The 14,947-nt window shown below is 41.4% G+C and overlaps 1 pseudogene; it reads right to left on the bottom strand.

Moving 5' to 3' along the window:
• Positions 1-8,569: 8,569 nt before the first annotated feature.
• Positions 8,570-13,202, bottom strand: LOC142748101 (migration and invasion enhancer 1-like; annotated as a pseudogene).
• Between the last annotated feature and the right edge of the window lie 1,745 nt (positions 13,203-14,947).

The raw sequence follows: 14,947 nt of genomic DNA, 5'->3' as shown, positions 1-14,947 counted from the left end.
CTCATTAACGTTACTGAAGTGTCTTGACAGTGAATAGACATCACCTCCAGCCAGGACGGGATGTCTATTCACAATCCCGACACTTCGGTAACGTTTGTGTGGTACTTACTGCACAGCAAGCGTAATCTCGCGAGATCACGCTGTAAATGACAGTTTACAACAAAATTACGCTTGCTGTGCTGTAAATCCCACACAAACGTTACCGAAGTGTCGGGATTGTGAATAGACATTGTGTCCTGGCTGGTAGTGATGTTTATTCACTGTCAAGACACTTCAGTAACGTTAATGTGTGAGTATGTGGCTGCACATAGTGAACAGCACAGGATCACTATGTGCAGAGTAAATGAATGGAGAGAAGTGTATGACGCTGATTGGTCACTGATTGGTCACTGATTGGTCAGCGTCATACACTTCTCTCCACAACGCCCACTTGGTCAAAAGTAAAAACACGCCCAGTTGTCCATTAAGAAAGTAATTAGCATAAAGCTAAAATCGCTCATAACTTGGTGAAAATAGATCGTTTTTCTAAATAAAAAACACTGCTGTTATCTACATTACAGCGCCGATCACATTATGTAGGAGATGGGGCACTTATAATCTGGTGACAGAGCCTCTTTAACTATGGAATTACAGCTGTCACTAAGAAAAGTCTCTGTGTAGCCCAGGCCAAATTGACACCTGGGTGTTACCATTTCCCTAGTCAATAGGACGTGTCCATACAAAGTTTAATACTATCAACGATGATTGGGGACTGTCAGACTGTGTAGGGTCACAGCCCTCTGACAAACTGTTTTTATGTTCCGCTTTCATTTCCTTCTTGTGTTGATGGTGTGCTTAACATAATTTAGTGACTGGCGAGGGGCGTGTCCAAATTAAATAGTTAGCCGCACTGCTCTATGTGTGCAGCTATTTTTCCGCAATGTGTGTGTGTGGGTGGTTATATTGTATGTGGGCTGGTGGGGTTTGTGTGCCAAGGCTGCTTTTTAGTCCCCTCTGGCCCTGTCCCCAAGTGGTAACACCAAGTTGTCAATTTGTTCATAGATTCCTAGGAGAACTAACAGAAAAATGGCACAACATAGAGTTCTAAGAAAAGATGCTCCAAAATTGTTATTTCATGGACAATATGATTATTTACTAAAACACAATGGCACAGGTGACAGGTCCTCTGTAACTGCACCTCTGTCACAAGAACATAACAAAAATCCTGGTTGCACAGGCATTTTGTGATGTGATTAATGGGTTGGGGGATATTTATTTAAAGAAACCATTCTGTTTTTTTACATTGAGATTTAAAGCGAAAATGTAAGCTCCTATTTGCCTACCAAACTGGTCCCAGCGTTTAGTAGGTCTTGTAAAACGATGTGACCACATACCTTTTGATTGCTTTGTATTAGCTTGTTTGTCCAGATAAACAACTTTATTGGCATATGTAAATGACCCTGCGTAGCTAAAGGGGGGCAGGCAGGCATGTGCCCTGGGCGCAACTAGGAGGGAAGGTGGGGGGGGGGGGCTGGTGGCACGGGTGTCAGGGGATCCTGCTGGAGCGGAAATCCCTGGCCAGAGCGTTTCCGACGCTTTGGCCAGGTGTTCCGCTCCTTGAGGGAGCCCCTGACATCCCTGTCCATATATGGACAGTGATGACAGAGGCTCCTCTTGGAGTGGAATCCCCAGCCAGAGTAATGACGATGCTCTGGCCGAGGATTCCGCTCCTGGAGAAGCCCCTGACGTCACTATCCATATATGGACAGTAAAGTCAGGAGCTCCTTCAGGTAGCTCAAATGGCACTACATACAGGGAGGGGGGGTGTAGCGCTATCTACAGGGGGGGGGTGTGGCACTATCTACAGGTTGTGTGTGGCATTATCTACAAAGGGGTGCTGTGTGGCTTCATCTACAAGGGTGTGTGTGTGTGTGTGTGTGTGGCACTATCTACTAGGGGGGGTGGGTGGCAATATCTGCAGGGGGATCTGTGTGGCACTATCTACACGGGGGGTGTGGCACTATCTACAAGGGGGTGGCACTATATACAAGAGGAAGCTGTTCATTATGTCACCATATATTCTCATTAGCCTCAGTTATACAATCTTTTTTAGTCAGGCACACTGACCAATTTAATTTATTTTCTTCTTAATATATTGTTATGTTAACTACCTAAATATATTGCTTGTAAAATGTACATATGTTTTTATGCTCGAGTTACATTAAAAAGAAATGTGAAAAAAAATTACACCTCATTGATTGGTAGAGAAATTAAACATGGTGATGGGGAAGGAGATGTCGGAAAGAAGTTGGGGGGTTTGGCGCCAAACTGAATCTTTCCGCCGGGTGCTGGAGAACCTAGCTACACCTCTGGTGCCACTCGAGCGGTCTGTTTCCTTGCAAGGAGCACTCACCATCCTAACATACACAACTCCGCCCCCTGCTAGGATTGACATTGGCATGCTATGGTCACATCGCTCTGATCCTCACTGAAGTCTCGCGCATGCACTGCTCATATTCTATACGTCGCATGCGCAGTATGAACAGCTGTGTATAATTTCAATACTTTCTATAGGGATGGCAGTGAGCACGCTACTACGACCTGATTCACATGATGTTTATGCCCTATGTTTATATATAAACGTACCCAGTTTACCAGTTTTTCCTGGAGTATTTCTTTGAATGGAACCACTTGCTTGATGTTTACATATTTTCATGGTATAATCATTATATTATTGTACATATTGGTTATTTTGGCACTTAGCACTTATTCGGTGGTTTATTATTTAATTTGCTGAACAATCATATTGCATTTATCAAGATGAAGCACATTATCAATAACGTACTCACCATTCTGTATCACTGTACACATCCGTATCCCGATCTTCATCAGAGGTAGCTTCTTCCCATCGATCATCATCTGAATAGGTCTTATTTAGAAGAATCTCTTGTGATAGACGTTTTAAAAACCTCTGTAGAGAGAAAGCTTTCCTATAGTCTTTATCTTCCATTAAATAAAGGATGAAAGAATTAATACAAGAAAAATGAACAAAAAGCCAAAACATCACCAAAAACTTGATCGTATCACAGTCTTTTCCATATGTTGGGAATATACCATAAGCATTCAAACAAGACAACTTGACACAATCTCTCAATGTCTTTTCAATATGGTTTTCTTTATTAACAGCTGACTTATATTTCCCGATGTGCTTGGAAACAAGTTTTATACCAAGCCTGGTAAACTCTTCAATGATTGCCTCGTTGATATGGGCTGAACTGTCAATCTGTACTGTATAATTTCTCTTGCAAAATGGGATTAGAAGTTTGCGTATAATGTATAGAAATGGGATACATTGAGCTTGGCGGAGGACTTCAGTAATTGAGTATATATAAAAATTACAAATGTATCCAGTTTTCTCTTCCACTAGTAAAACGACTCGCAGGTCGCTGGGATGCTGAGGATCTCTGAAGTCGATTTTGTATTTTTCAATGCAGAGAACTTGTAAAGGTTTATAACTTGTCCTAAAATTCAATCCAAGTCTTTCTTGTAACCGGTTAATTTCTTGAAACAAACTTGTTACATTTTTGTTCCCTTCTGTGCAAAATAGACTAAACCAATCTTTGTGTGGGAAAAAACGGTGGTATTTTTTCATTGAAGCTGCTACAGATACTTTTGTGGGTTTTCCATAAAGTCCAACCAAGCCACTCGACAACAAGTTTCCCACCCATTCCAGTATGTCAGCCTGCTCCACATTCACCAGGCTCTGACCGCCGCGTTTATGCATTACCAGTCTACTGATATTCTTGTTGATTTTCTTTCGCACTCTTCCTAATATGTGTTCATCTAACAAGTGAAGAAATAGGCATTTTGTTGATGGTGCTTGGAAAATAGTTTTTCCAAATGCGTTTCTCTTACCTCCCTTTGGTGTCAATCTATTTTTCAAAGTAAAACATCTTCCACAGAGCGTGCAGGATGAAGTGACAATTGTAACTGTAGAGTAATCTTCAGATGCCCATTGTGCCCATATTAGTGTAGCAACGGTAACATCCATACCCACATAATGGATTGTCTAACGTCTCAGGAAAAATCAGTAGATGGTGTTTATTGACTGACTTTTGTTTGTGGGAGTGGATAGATTGGTTTCCAGTGACTCCTAAATAAAGGCCACGGAGCATTAGCAATCTGTGTACTCTGGTCAGTTGTTAGAGATACAGTAATGTAAACGTAGAGAATTATATGTGTGCGGCAATCTGACACCTTCTGCATGTCACTGTAAAGGGAGGGTAACCACGTCACCACCACATCCAAGAACTTACAAAAAATGCCGCAATACCAGAAACAAATCTACAATCCAATTATTGTAAATACATTCTGTTAAGTGTAATTCCAGTTATTTGTTGGAAGCTTCTAGTAAAGATGGGCTTCATTGTGCACTCTTAAAATGCTGTCTTGTTTTGTTGAACTATATAATGTCCTGTCATATTTTGTGCGAGGTCTTCTACTGAAACAAACGGAAACCCTTAGGCCTCATGCCCACTTCAGTTTTTTTCATCAGTCTGCTATCCGTTGTTTTAACTGATAGCACCCTGACACATTTTACTTCCGTTGTTTTAACAGAGCAGTGCGGCCGTTCCGTCAAAAGTAGTGCAGGTCCTACTCCTGCCTGTTTTTAACGGAACAGTCTCGGCCTTTGCATTGATTTGGTCCGTGAAACAACAGACTGCACACGCAAGCCACCTGTGTGCGGTCCGTGATTCACGGAACCGTCATTAGCGTACAATGGCCAACGGAAGTGTGCATGGGGCCTTAATGAAGGACTTTTCAAGCGCATGTGAAACATCGAAACACGGAATTTGATGGCAGAAAAGAACCCACAGGTCTATCCTTTTTGCTTTGTATATTGTTATACACAGATGCGTCAATATTTATAATTTATCCCGTTAATTCTTAAAGGCTATGTAAATGTTTGAAAGTGTTAATAAACTTTGTAAAAGGATTTTATTAAAAAAAGTTTTACTTTTTAAGATACAGCTGCTCTGTATTCTCTATACAGAGCAGCTGTATCTAGCGCTATTCACTGAAAACGTTAGTCCCGTGGACCTGTTATGAACTTAGATATGATTGATTACAGGTGGATCCTGCGTGTCCTGACGGATCCATGGTCCTGACGGATTCAGGTCCTAGCGCACGATACAGAATACAAAGCAGCTGTACCTCACAAAGTACATAATTTTTAATAAAAAGTATTTTGAAAGTTGCACCAATCACACTGATACACATTTTTATATAAAAAAAAACAAACGATTTCAAAGGTGTACATAGCCTTTAAGGCTATGTTCAAACAGCAGTTCGGAGCCTCCGTCAGCAATTCTGTCACTTTTGAGGGCAAGAATAGCGCAGCATGCTACTTTATTCTTCCTATCAAAGGACTTAAACCTCAAAGGAATTCAATGGGTCTATTGGTTGCCGTATGGATCCGTCATACAATGGATCTTGCACATTGTTGTGGCTTCCGTATATAAATGTAAGTGTTGAGTCCATCTATACTCGGGCTCATTAGTGAATGCCATTCAAAGCATTATGGAGACAAACATTTTTTCACTAAAAATGCCTATGTTCGTTTTAAATATATATCAAGTTATTCAATGTTAGCTGCTTCCATGTGTAGCCCATAACACTTTTTTTAAATGTATTCTTTTCTTATTCACCTGGTATGAGATCATGCTACTCAGCTTGTTCTTACTCCAAGGACACATCTGCTTACACGATACACTTAACTGGGCAGGTAATGATAAAACACCCAGCTTATTGTGGTAGCCAGTTACGCAACTAGTCTGGGAGAGGTGACTTTCTACTTTTTGAAGAAAAAAAACCAAACAAGTACCTTGCTACTAGTGCAACCATAAGGGTATGTTCACATGCAGTGGTTTCAGACGTAATTCGGGCGTAGGAGTCCCTGCCTCGCTGCAGGACAACTGTCCCGTACTGTAATCATGTTTTCAGTACGGGACCGTAGTTCCACGGAGAGGCAGGGACTCCTAGCGTCGTACATAACTATGATGCTAGGAGCCTGGCTCCCTGCAGTGTGTTCGGTCCGGGACTAGCGGCCGAAATACGTTCCGTCCTTTACGGACCGAACATGCTCGTGTGAATCCAGCCTTAGATGTATGGAACAGATTTTCAGTCGCAAACTTTTCTGCAACAAATGTGCCGCATGTAAATAATAGTCAAGCAAAATGACATGATCAAATCAGTTTACAAATAAAAAACGATCCGTCTTTCTGTGGTAAGTACTGTACACACATTTGTCTTACAGACTTCCTGAGACACTACATTTGCCAGAACCAGCATGTATAAAATATGCTTGCAAAACAAGCGATTGTGTGTAGATACACACATGCAACACATGCACAAAAACACATACAATTTAGTTACTATTTAATAGCCCACATTCTACTAGACTAAACCAGAAGCAAAACACCATTAAGCACAGGAAGTAGGCTGATATGGAAGTCAGGAAACCCAACAGCTCTAGCACACGACCAAGATTGGGCCGTAAAAAAACGGTCCTTGTTTCAGCCAGATTTCCCGGCCCGACCTCGGTACAGGTGAACGTGACTCCTGGTATCATAGACATTTATGATGCCAAGAATCTCTGCCTCCTCACGAAACTGCTGTTCCATAACTGTATCATTTTGTTAAGTACAGAACAGCAGTTCTGTGGGGAGTCAGAGACTGTAAGCATCATAAATGTCTATGATGCCAGTGGTCCCGTTCACCTGTACCGTGGTTGGGCCAGGAAATCCGGCCGACACACTGACAGTTTTTCATGGCTCGATCTCGCTTGTGCGCCTGAGCTGTAAGGCCAAGGCCACACACACCGTTTTGATTAGGTTTTTGTCTTAGTTTATTGAGTCAAAGCCAGAAGTGGATTCAAACGGAAGGAATAAGGTATAAAGACTAATGCATCTTCTTTCTTTTAGGTCCACTACTGTGTTTAGCTAAAAAAAAAAAAACTGAGCTAAAAACTACCACAAAAACTGCATCAAAACTGTGTGTGATCCTGGACTCAAAGTGTTATCTATGTTTCAGTTTTCTTTGGTAGACTTCTATGGGCATCATCTGTAAGTTCCTGATCTCTCAGTGAGCTGATAATCCGTCTTTTCACTGCATAGATAAATACGGATTTTGGTCTCCTTCACACGGCAGTATCTTGATCAGTATTTTACATCAGTCTTTGAAGCCTACACCAGGAGTTGGTCCAAAACACAAAAGAGGTGTAAATCTTTCCATTATACTTTTTCTCTGCGTAGGTTCCACTCCCGGTTTTGGCGTACAAATACGAATACTGTGTGAAAGTGGCTAATACCAGTGAATTGAGAGTGAGTCATCTGTGCAGGAGGCAAGGAGGAGAAGTGACATATAAGGGGAGACAGCCATTTTACTTTTAGAAGATATATTACAAAGTTTTCATCACTATTACTGTATTATTGATCTATGGCAAAAAAATGTTTGAAAATACGGTAACACGTTACAGCGGTTGCATGTCTGCTATTTTTATTTTTTGGGGGAAACTCCACCAGTTGCCCACGGGCTTTTGCCGAGCTGCAATACCAGACACTACTCTTGCATAAAGTTGGCACGGTTTCTGGGGACAAAAATGCAGAACCTTTTTCTGTCCCTGTACATCCCCTTTAGGCCGGTTGTACACACAGCATTTAGACACTTTTTTTATTGGTGTTTTTTACTGATTTTTTTTATGTAAATAGGCTGTGGCCGATGTTCGTTTAAAGGGAACCTGTCACTAGGTTTGGGGCTACTGAACCAACACGTCATTTTGCAGCTGGGGTTTAGCGTTCCAAACACGCCTGTGTCAAAACTGCCTGTTTCGGCATTAGGTAGTAAAAGAACTATATTTAGGCCTCATGCACACAAACGTGTTTTTGCGTCCACAATTCATCCGCAAAAATGACGCTGAATTGCAGACCCATTCATTTCTATAGGCCCATGTACCATGGTTTCCACGGTCCGTGCATTGGCCGCGACCCCGGACCACAGAAAATAGGACAAGTCATTATACGGTCCGGATTTGCGGTACGGGCTCATTGAAGTCAATGTGTGCACGGTCCATGAATTGCGGAATTCCGTGGATGACACTCTGTGGCCGTCCGTGCCGTAATCACGGGGCCGTGCACACGGCTACGGCCATGTGCATGAGGCCTAAGTCTGGGAGCAGAGTCCAGAGGCATCCAATGAGCATGCACCCGATGCCTCTGGACTTATATAATTGACCTCAGGAGAACCTGCAAACTGAAGGAACGGTGCGAACAAACATCCATTTTTAGAACAACTTATGCTAGATGTCAGCAAATTAGCTCTCAATGGAATTAAAAAAATGGTTGGTATAGTTTGCAAAACAACCCATGAGTTACACCTTTTTACAATAGTATGGATGATTTCTATTATTAGTAGGTCAATTATTTTTCTACTGCATACTAATAAAATATAATACAAGAGAAATTGGATAACACATTTAGATTAAGACTTGCATGACCGGAGTGGAAGTAAAATGAAGCGATAACGCATCAGACCGTGTTTAGAACATTTATTGGATGCAGAGTAAGGTTCAGCTGAGTTACAACCTTTAAGAGCAGATTCTAGGATTTCTCATGATTTCCTCGGCTTTTTGACGAAACCAGTCATTAGCAGAATCTGCTCTCGTCTGTAAACCAGTCTGTCTTCAACTCTTCCTTCCTTTATTGGACAGTGCAGCTTTTCTTGTTCCTGGTGACCTTTTCAGTCTTCTTCCCATCTTTCATCTTCGTCAGTGTTTCTATGATCTAATTACAAAAAGATGACAAGAATGAGAATTTTCCTTGGTCATTTATTATAGGATGTAAAAATTGCTTTATTTCTGGGTTACAAACAGGCATTAGAGTCGTACAGAACAATAATACGACACTAATAGTATTCTAAGGGGCCGTGCTGCAGCTCTACATGCATTATCCTTCACACGGAGGCATATGAATATTTGTTCATTACGTTTGAATCAGACAGGTAAAAAATTGGGGCATGCTCTATCAAATGCGGTTTTACCAAGGTATTCTGCCATAAAAGCATTGCAGTAGCATTTCTATTTGCCATTGATCTAAATTGATAGTCCATGCATAAAAACCATTGCCGAGGCTTTTGGTGATGCAAATAGAGGCTGAGCTTTTGAGCTGCGTTCTCTCCCTATTCGGTTTGAAGCGCAGTATAAATACATATATTTTATCCTTAACTACTTGTAACTGACCTCATATAACAAGATTTCCTCTTTTGACTAATTTCCCTGAAAAAAAATATCAACACTTACATCTTTTGGATATGGAAACCCTCCACATTCCAGCTTAGAGAAGATCAACTCATCATTGACTTTAACCTCAAAGCTTCCTGTAATAAATAAATTCAATAAATATACAATTTTCCAAATACTAACATTACCATCTTCAATAATGACACGAAATGATGTCCGCACAACAATCCAGTAGGCTTTAAATCCAAGACGTAGAAATCTAAAGGGGCATATTCATCAATGCAACTATGCCAGTTTTTTGAGCAATGATGTCTATAATCTGGCATAGCCAAGATGAGCGTTGTATTCCTGAGGTGGCATGCACAGTGTAAAAAAAAAACACCTCGCATGCCAGACCTAAATTCCATACTGGCATACCACTCGGCAGCATGCAATTATTTATAAATGTGGCCTCTCTATGTGGTGTTCTGTGGGTTGCTCTGTTAGGGTGTACTCACATGGCCTATGTGCCTCCTATTTCCACAGAGTAAAAGTATGCTACTATAAACTACAATGTATGCCTATGTGAAAAAATTTCTGCAACTCAATATGCAGCTGGTGCAGCGAGCGCCGATCAACGAGACATTGTTGATCGGCGCTCGTTTGCTCCTGTCGCACGGAGCTATGGCTGGGGATAAGCGGTCGTTACTCCGATCGCTCGTCCCCCTACATTATTATCACATTGGCAGTGCGTCTCCCTGTTTTGTGCTGCCGACAACGATAATATTTCAGTTTTTTAAAACGATATGACCGGCAATTGATCGAGTGTTTGCTCGTTCATCTGCTGATCATTCCTCTGTTTACACTGGGCAATTATTGGCAACGAGCGTTCTATGAACGCTCGTCTGCCTGATAATCGTCCAGTGTAAAAACCCCTTCGGACAGATTTCTCTAGTTCTTGCATTAAGAAATATTTTTCCCATAGGCTTACAGTGTAACGTTTTTCCACAGCATCTGCTTTCTCTCGATTTGCCTCTATTTTGCAGTTAGCATGGAAACTGCAGCATATAGTAAAAATGCGTGTTTTTGCAGTGCGGTTTTCAGCTGCGCGGCAAATAATGCGGCAAATAATGCGGCAAACCTGCACTGTGTGAATACAACTTAAGGCTGGGTTCCTATGGGTCAGCTACACTGCATAAAACTATACAGTGGATCTGAACAATAACCCGCAGGGAATTCCACCCCCCAAAAATGCAAATTGTGGTGCAGTTTTCCCTGGTGGAATTTCCGCTGCAGAAACCTGTGCTTGAAAAAAAGGCGGGCTGGGCCGTTGTCATGGTGACGCATCCCTCTGTTGTCCGTGCAGTCTGGCCCCCTGGGATGAAACGTCATCCCAGGAGGCTGGCCTGGACGAACAACAGAAGAAAGCATCGCTGTGACAATGGCCGGACTGTACGTATAGACTTTTTAATTCATTTTACACAAACAATAGTTGTTTTTGTTTAATTTTATTTGCAATTTACGCGGCAGAATCATAGCAATTCCGCCACAAAAGTCGCAACACATGGCTATTTGTTGTAGGTCTTACATCCCTAATGAATGCAATGGGGAAAACCTGCAACAGAAGAGCAACGAGTCTGCTGTATAAATTGGCAGGCTGTGGATTTCAATTCCGCACGGCAGGTTAATTTATGAACAGATTCTTTCTGCAGTGTGTGGATTCGACTTCTTCAAATCTCATTCACTTTGCTTCTACTGTAAATGCTGCGGAAATTCTGCACAGAATTCCGTTATGAAAATGTATGCTACGTGGGAAGCCAGTCTAACAGCTTTAGGGTATATTCACATGGTGCGGTTCCATTTTATGACGCACGGCTGAAGACCTCATCGAAAAAAGCTAAAGTGATTTTGCAAACTGCTGCCTATGCTGAGTGCCACACTTATTAATGAGGCACTCCGCCAAATGTATTATTTTTGCCCATATCATTCTAACTCACCTGCAATATTCTAGCAGTGCCATTCGTTTCTTTCCAGCTTAGTTGCATCTATACATTTTTAACCATTTCATTATGGGCAGCTGTGTCATGTGATCTGAATACCGTGCTCTCATGTGTAGACAGGAGGTGATTTCTCCCGTGTAGATTACTTCCTGTGAACTGCAGGATTACATCAATCAAATCCCGCCTGGCAGCACTGACACCTCCCCCCCCCCCCAGCTCCACCCTTCTTGTTCCTCTGTATATCCCGGATGCACATAGTGCTACTAAAGAGATCATGTCTGCCTTATCTAAGGGAGCAGAAGTGCAGGGATATAATAGGGGAGTCCATACAATGATTAGCTACAGGGTTATAAACCTCGCTGACTGACACGGACTGTCTATGCTATCTGTGAGGGCTGTGTGCAGAATGTTCTCCGGGGGTAACTGGGCATCGCACCCCTGACGAGGGTGGAAAGTGCTGCATCTATCTTTGGTTTGCTGCCAATCTCTAAAAAGATGCGCCAAATGTATCACAACACGTGCACCAGAGTGACACATTTATCGCACCTTCTGCCTGGTCTAGTTTTAAACGGTCTAATTTTAAGACAGTTATAATAAATCTTCCCCAATGTATAGAAAACTGCCCCATTTTCATATTTTGAGAAAATAATCTGTAAAATCAACACTGGCACCCACACTAGGCAACATTTATAAGTAAAAAAAAGAAGTATAATATTTTGCTCAATTCATTGTTCACAATTCTCAGATTCTCAGTGTGGACAGGATCTACTCACCAACTCTGCCTACACCGCCACTAATCTCCGCATCAGGTACATGCTCCTTGATTTCAGAGGCAAGCTCCCGATAACGGGGCTCATACCCTCACCTTCCACTACAAAGCAACACGGGGAAAAGGAATCAATGCGGTTTACAATTATACATTATTCATTTAGCCTTTCGATTTCTGGATTCAGTTCCACATGTGTCTTCTGGTTGTTGTTGTTTTTTTTCAGACACGCAGGACCTGCTGTCACCGAACCCGTCAGTGCCGCTGACCAGACGGATTCAGGTCTCAGCCCAAGATACATAGAAGCTGTATCTCAAAAAGTTATTTTCTTTTTAAATAAAAACCAATTACAAAGTTGCACTAAACACTAAAATACACTGTTTTTTTATATATATATATATATATATATATATATATATATATATATAAGACTTCGAAGGCTTACCTAGCCATTAAATGCTTCAAATACATGGAGTATTATAATACACAGCGCTCTATAACAATGATAGAAGAGATATAAAGAAGAGGTGTCCAGAGACATTAGGAGAAAGGGTCTTATAACTAATAGATGTATGTGATCCCGCTGAACAGTTAACCCTTGGTATCTCTCCATTGCTAAGTTGTAGTCGTTTATAATATTACTCTATATCATAAACGCCTGGACAGAGTTGTGCTAAAATGTTTCATATTTCATGATTCTTTCTGGAAGTGAATTAACTTTTAGGATTAGCATAACCTTGTATGACAACCACATATAGTGTTAGAAACAATTCTTAGCAATGAAGCAGACAATTATACAGGGTGAGTCCTGGCATAAAATAGCAACTTGGCACTTTATAGTTCTTTATAATAATAAAAATATCAGTGCTAATAAAATGTCTGACGTTCAAGACGAGAAGCATTAACAGACGGGAAGTTGGTGTCCCTGAGCAGACATTTATTTCTGGAGCCATAAACTCAGGCATGAAATAGAAATAATATTGGTTGCCATTGAAGAACAAATTCTAGATCCCTGAATGATATGTAAGAAAAAGGATCAATTTACCAGTATTCCACATGGATCTTCATTGCTTGAGCCTGCATTCTCCTGCTTTCTATTGATGCTGTAGGCTGAAGTTCTGGGATTTAAAGCATCTGACGGGAGTGGTACAAGAGGAACCTGTTTTGGAAATCTGCCTAGTCATTCCCCTGGTGTTTTCTATGTCATGTGACTTGTTACATGAAACCAGTAACACAATATCCTGCGTAGATAGTACTGCTATGAACATAGAAGACAGGACTGTGCCTAGAAACCCACTATCTCCAAGGCTACACCTAGATAAGGCCAATCTGTTCTAAGGTGACTGGGTGTAGTAAATAGAGGCAGCTCCACCTAATCCTATCCCAGAAAATCTACATTTTATGGAGAAATAACTTTGGATCTGTAAGAGTATTATCAAGCTTTATCGTTGAATAGTGGGCGCGGGTCATGGAGCTCCATTGCAAAGTAAGGAATAGGCCCCCGACTTTGACGACAGTAAACTGAACTGACAGAGTCCCTTTAAATAAAGCAGTTCTGTTGCTGTCTGCATTAAAGAGGATCTGTCACCAGTTTATGTTTATGATTTGCAGTCATGAGCATTTTTATAAATATTCTAATGTGGGTCTAATAGCCAAATAGGAGGTGACGCTTTCTTTTCACTCTGGGCGGTGTATGACGCTGTCCAATCAGCATACAGCTTCCCCCCCCTTCCCTGCCCAGCAATACAGTGCGATCATATAGTATACAGCTTCCATGCCCGACTGTGTTTTTACTACTGATACCTCTGGTTGATTCAGAGCTAGAACTGCGATAAACTATATGAAAGATTAGAATCCCATCTTTCATATGCCACCAGAACCACTGTTCTAGGTGGTCGATAGCCGGAGATATAGCTATTTGAAGTGATCCCCTTCCCTCCAGCCTCAGTCTCTCAAACCGTATGAAGCAGCTTCATGCTGATAGGACAGCGTCAGAGGCTGTGACGCAGCTCCACCTCAGGAGAATCGCTGGTGTTGACACCCACTTGTCTAGTATAGCTCCGATTGCATATTTAGAAAAAAGTTCATAATTTTAAAATAATAAACGTTTTGGGACACAATTTTCAGTAGCATTATCAGTGTGACAGCGCTTATCAGATGGGGCATTACTAAACTAGTGAGAGCCTTTTTAAAGAGGCTCTGTCACCACATTATAAGTGCCCTATCTTCTACATAATGTTATCAGCGCTGTAATGTAGATTACAGCAGTGTTTTTTTATTTAGAAAAACAATAAATTTTGATGGAGTTATGACCTATTTTAGATTTATGCTAATGAGTTTCTTAATGTCCAACTGGGCGTGTTTTTACTTTTTGACCAAGTGGGTGTTGTGGAGAGAAGTGTATGACACTGACCAATCAGTGACCAATCAGCGTCATACACTTCTCTCCATTCATGTATTCAGCACATAGTGATCCTGCTAGATCATGCTGTGCTGTCACTTACTCACACATTAATGTTACTGAAGTGTCTTGAGAGTGAATAGACATTACCTCCAGCCAGGACGCGATGTCTATTCACAATCCCAACACTTCGGTATCGTTTGTGTGGGACTTACAGCACAGCAAGCATGATCTCGCTGTAAGCTGTCATTTACCACGTGATCTCTCGAGATCACGCTTGCTGTCATTAAAGAGGCTCTGTCACCAGATTATAAGTGCCCTATCTCCTACATAATCTGATCGGCGCTGTAATGTACAGTAGATAACAACAGCGGTTTTTATTTTGAAAAACGATCATTTTTGAGGAAGTTATGAGCAATTTTAGATTTATGCTAATTCATTTCTTAATAGGCAACTGGGCGTGTTTTCACTTTTTACTAACTCAGTGACCAATCAGTGACATACACTTCTCATTGTTCCAGCCCAGC

The sequence above is a fragment of the Rhinoderma darwinii genome, chromosome 3 (assembly GCF_050947455.1).
Source record: "Rhinoderma darwinii isolate aRhiDar2 chromosome 3, aRhiDar2.hap1, whole genome shotgun sequence".
Taxonomy (NCBI): Eukaryota; Metazoa; Chordata; class Amphibia; order Anura; family Rhinodermatidae; genus Rhinoderma; species Rhinoderma darwinii.
Note: the sequence above shows the minus strand (reverse complement) of the source record. Positions and strands in the feature narration are given on the sequence as shown.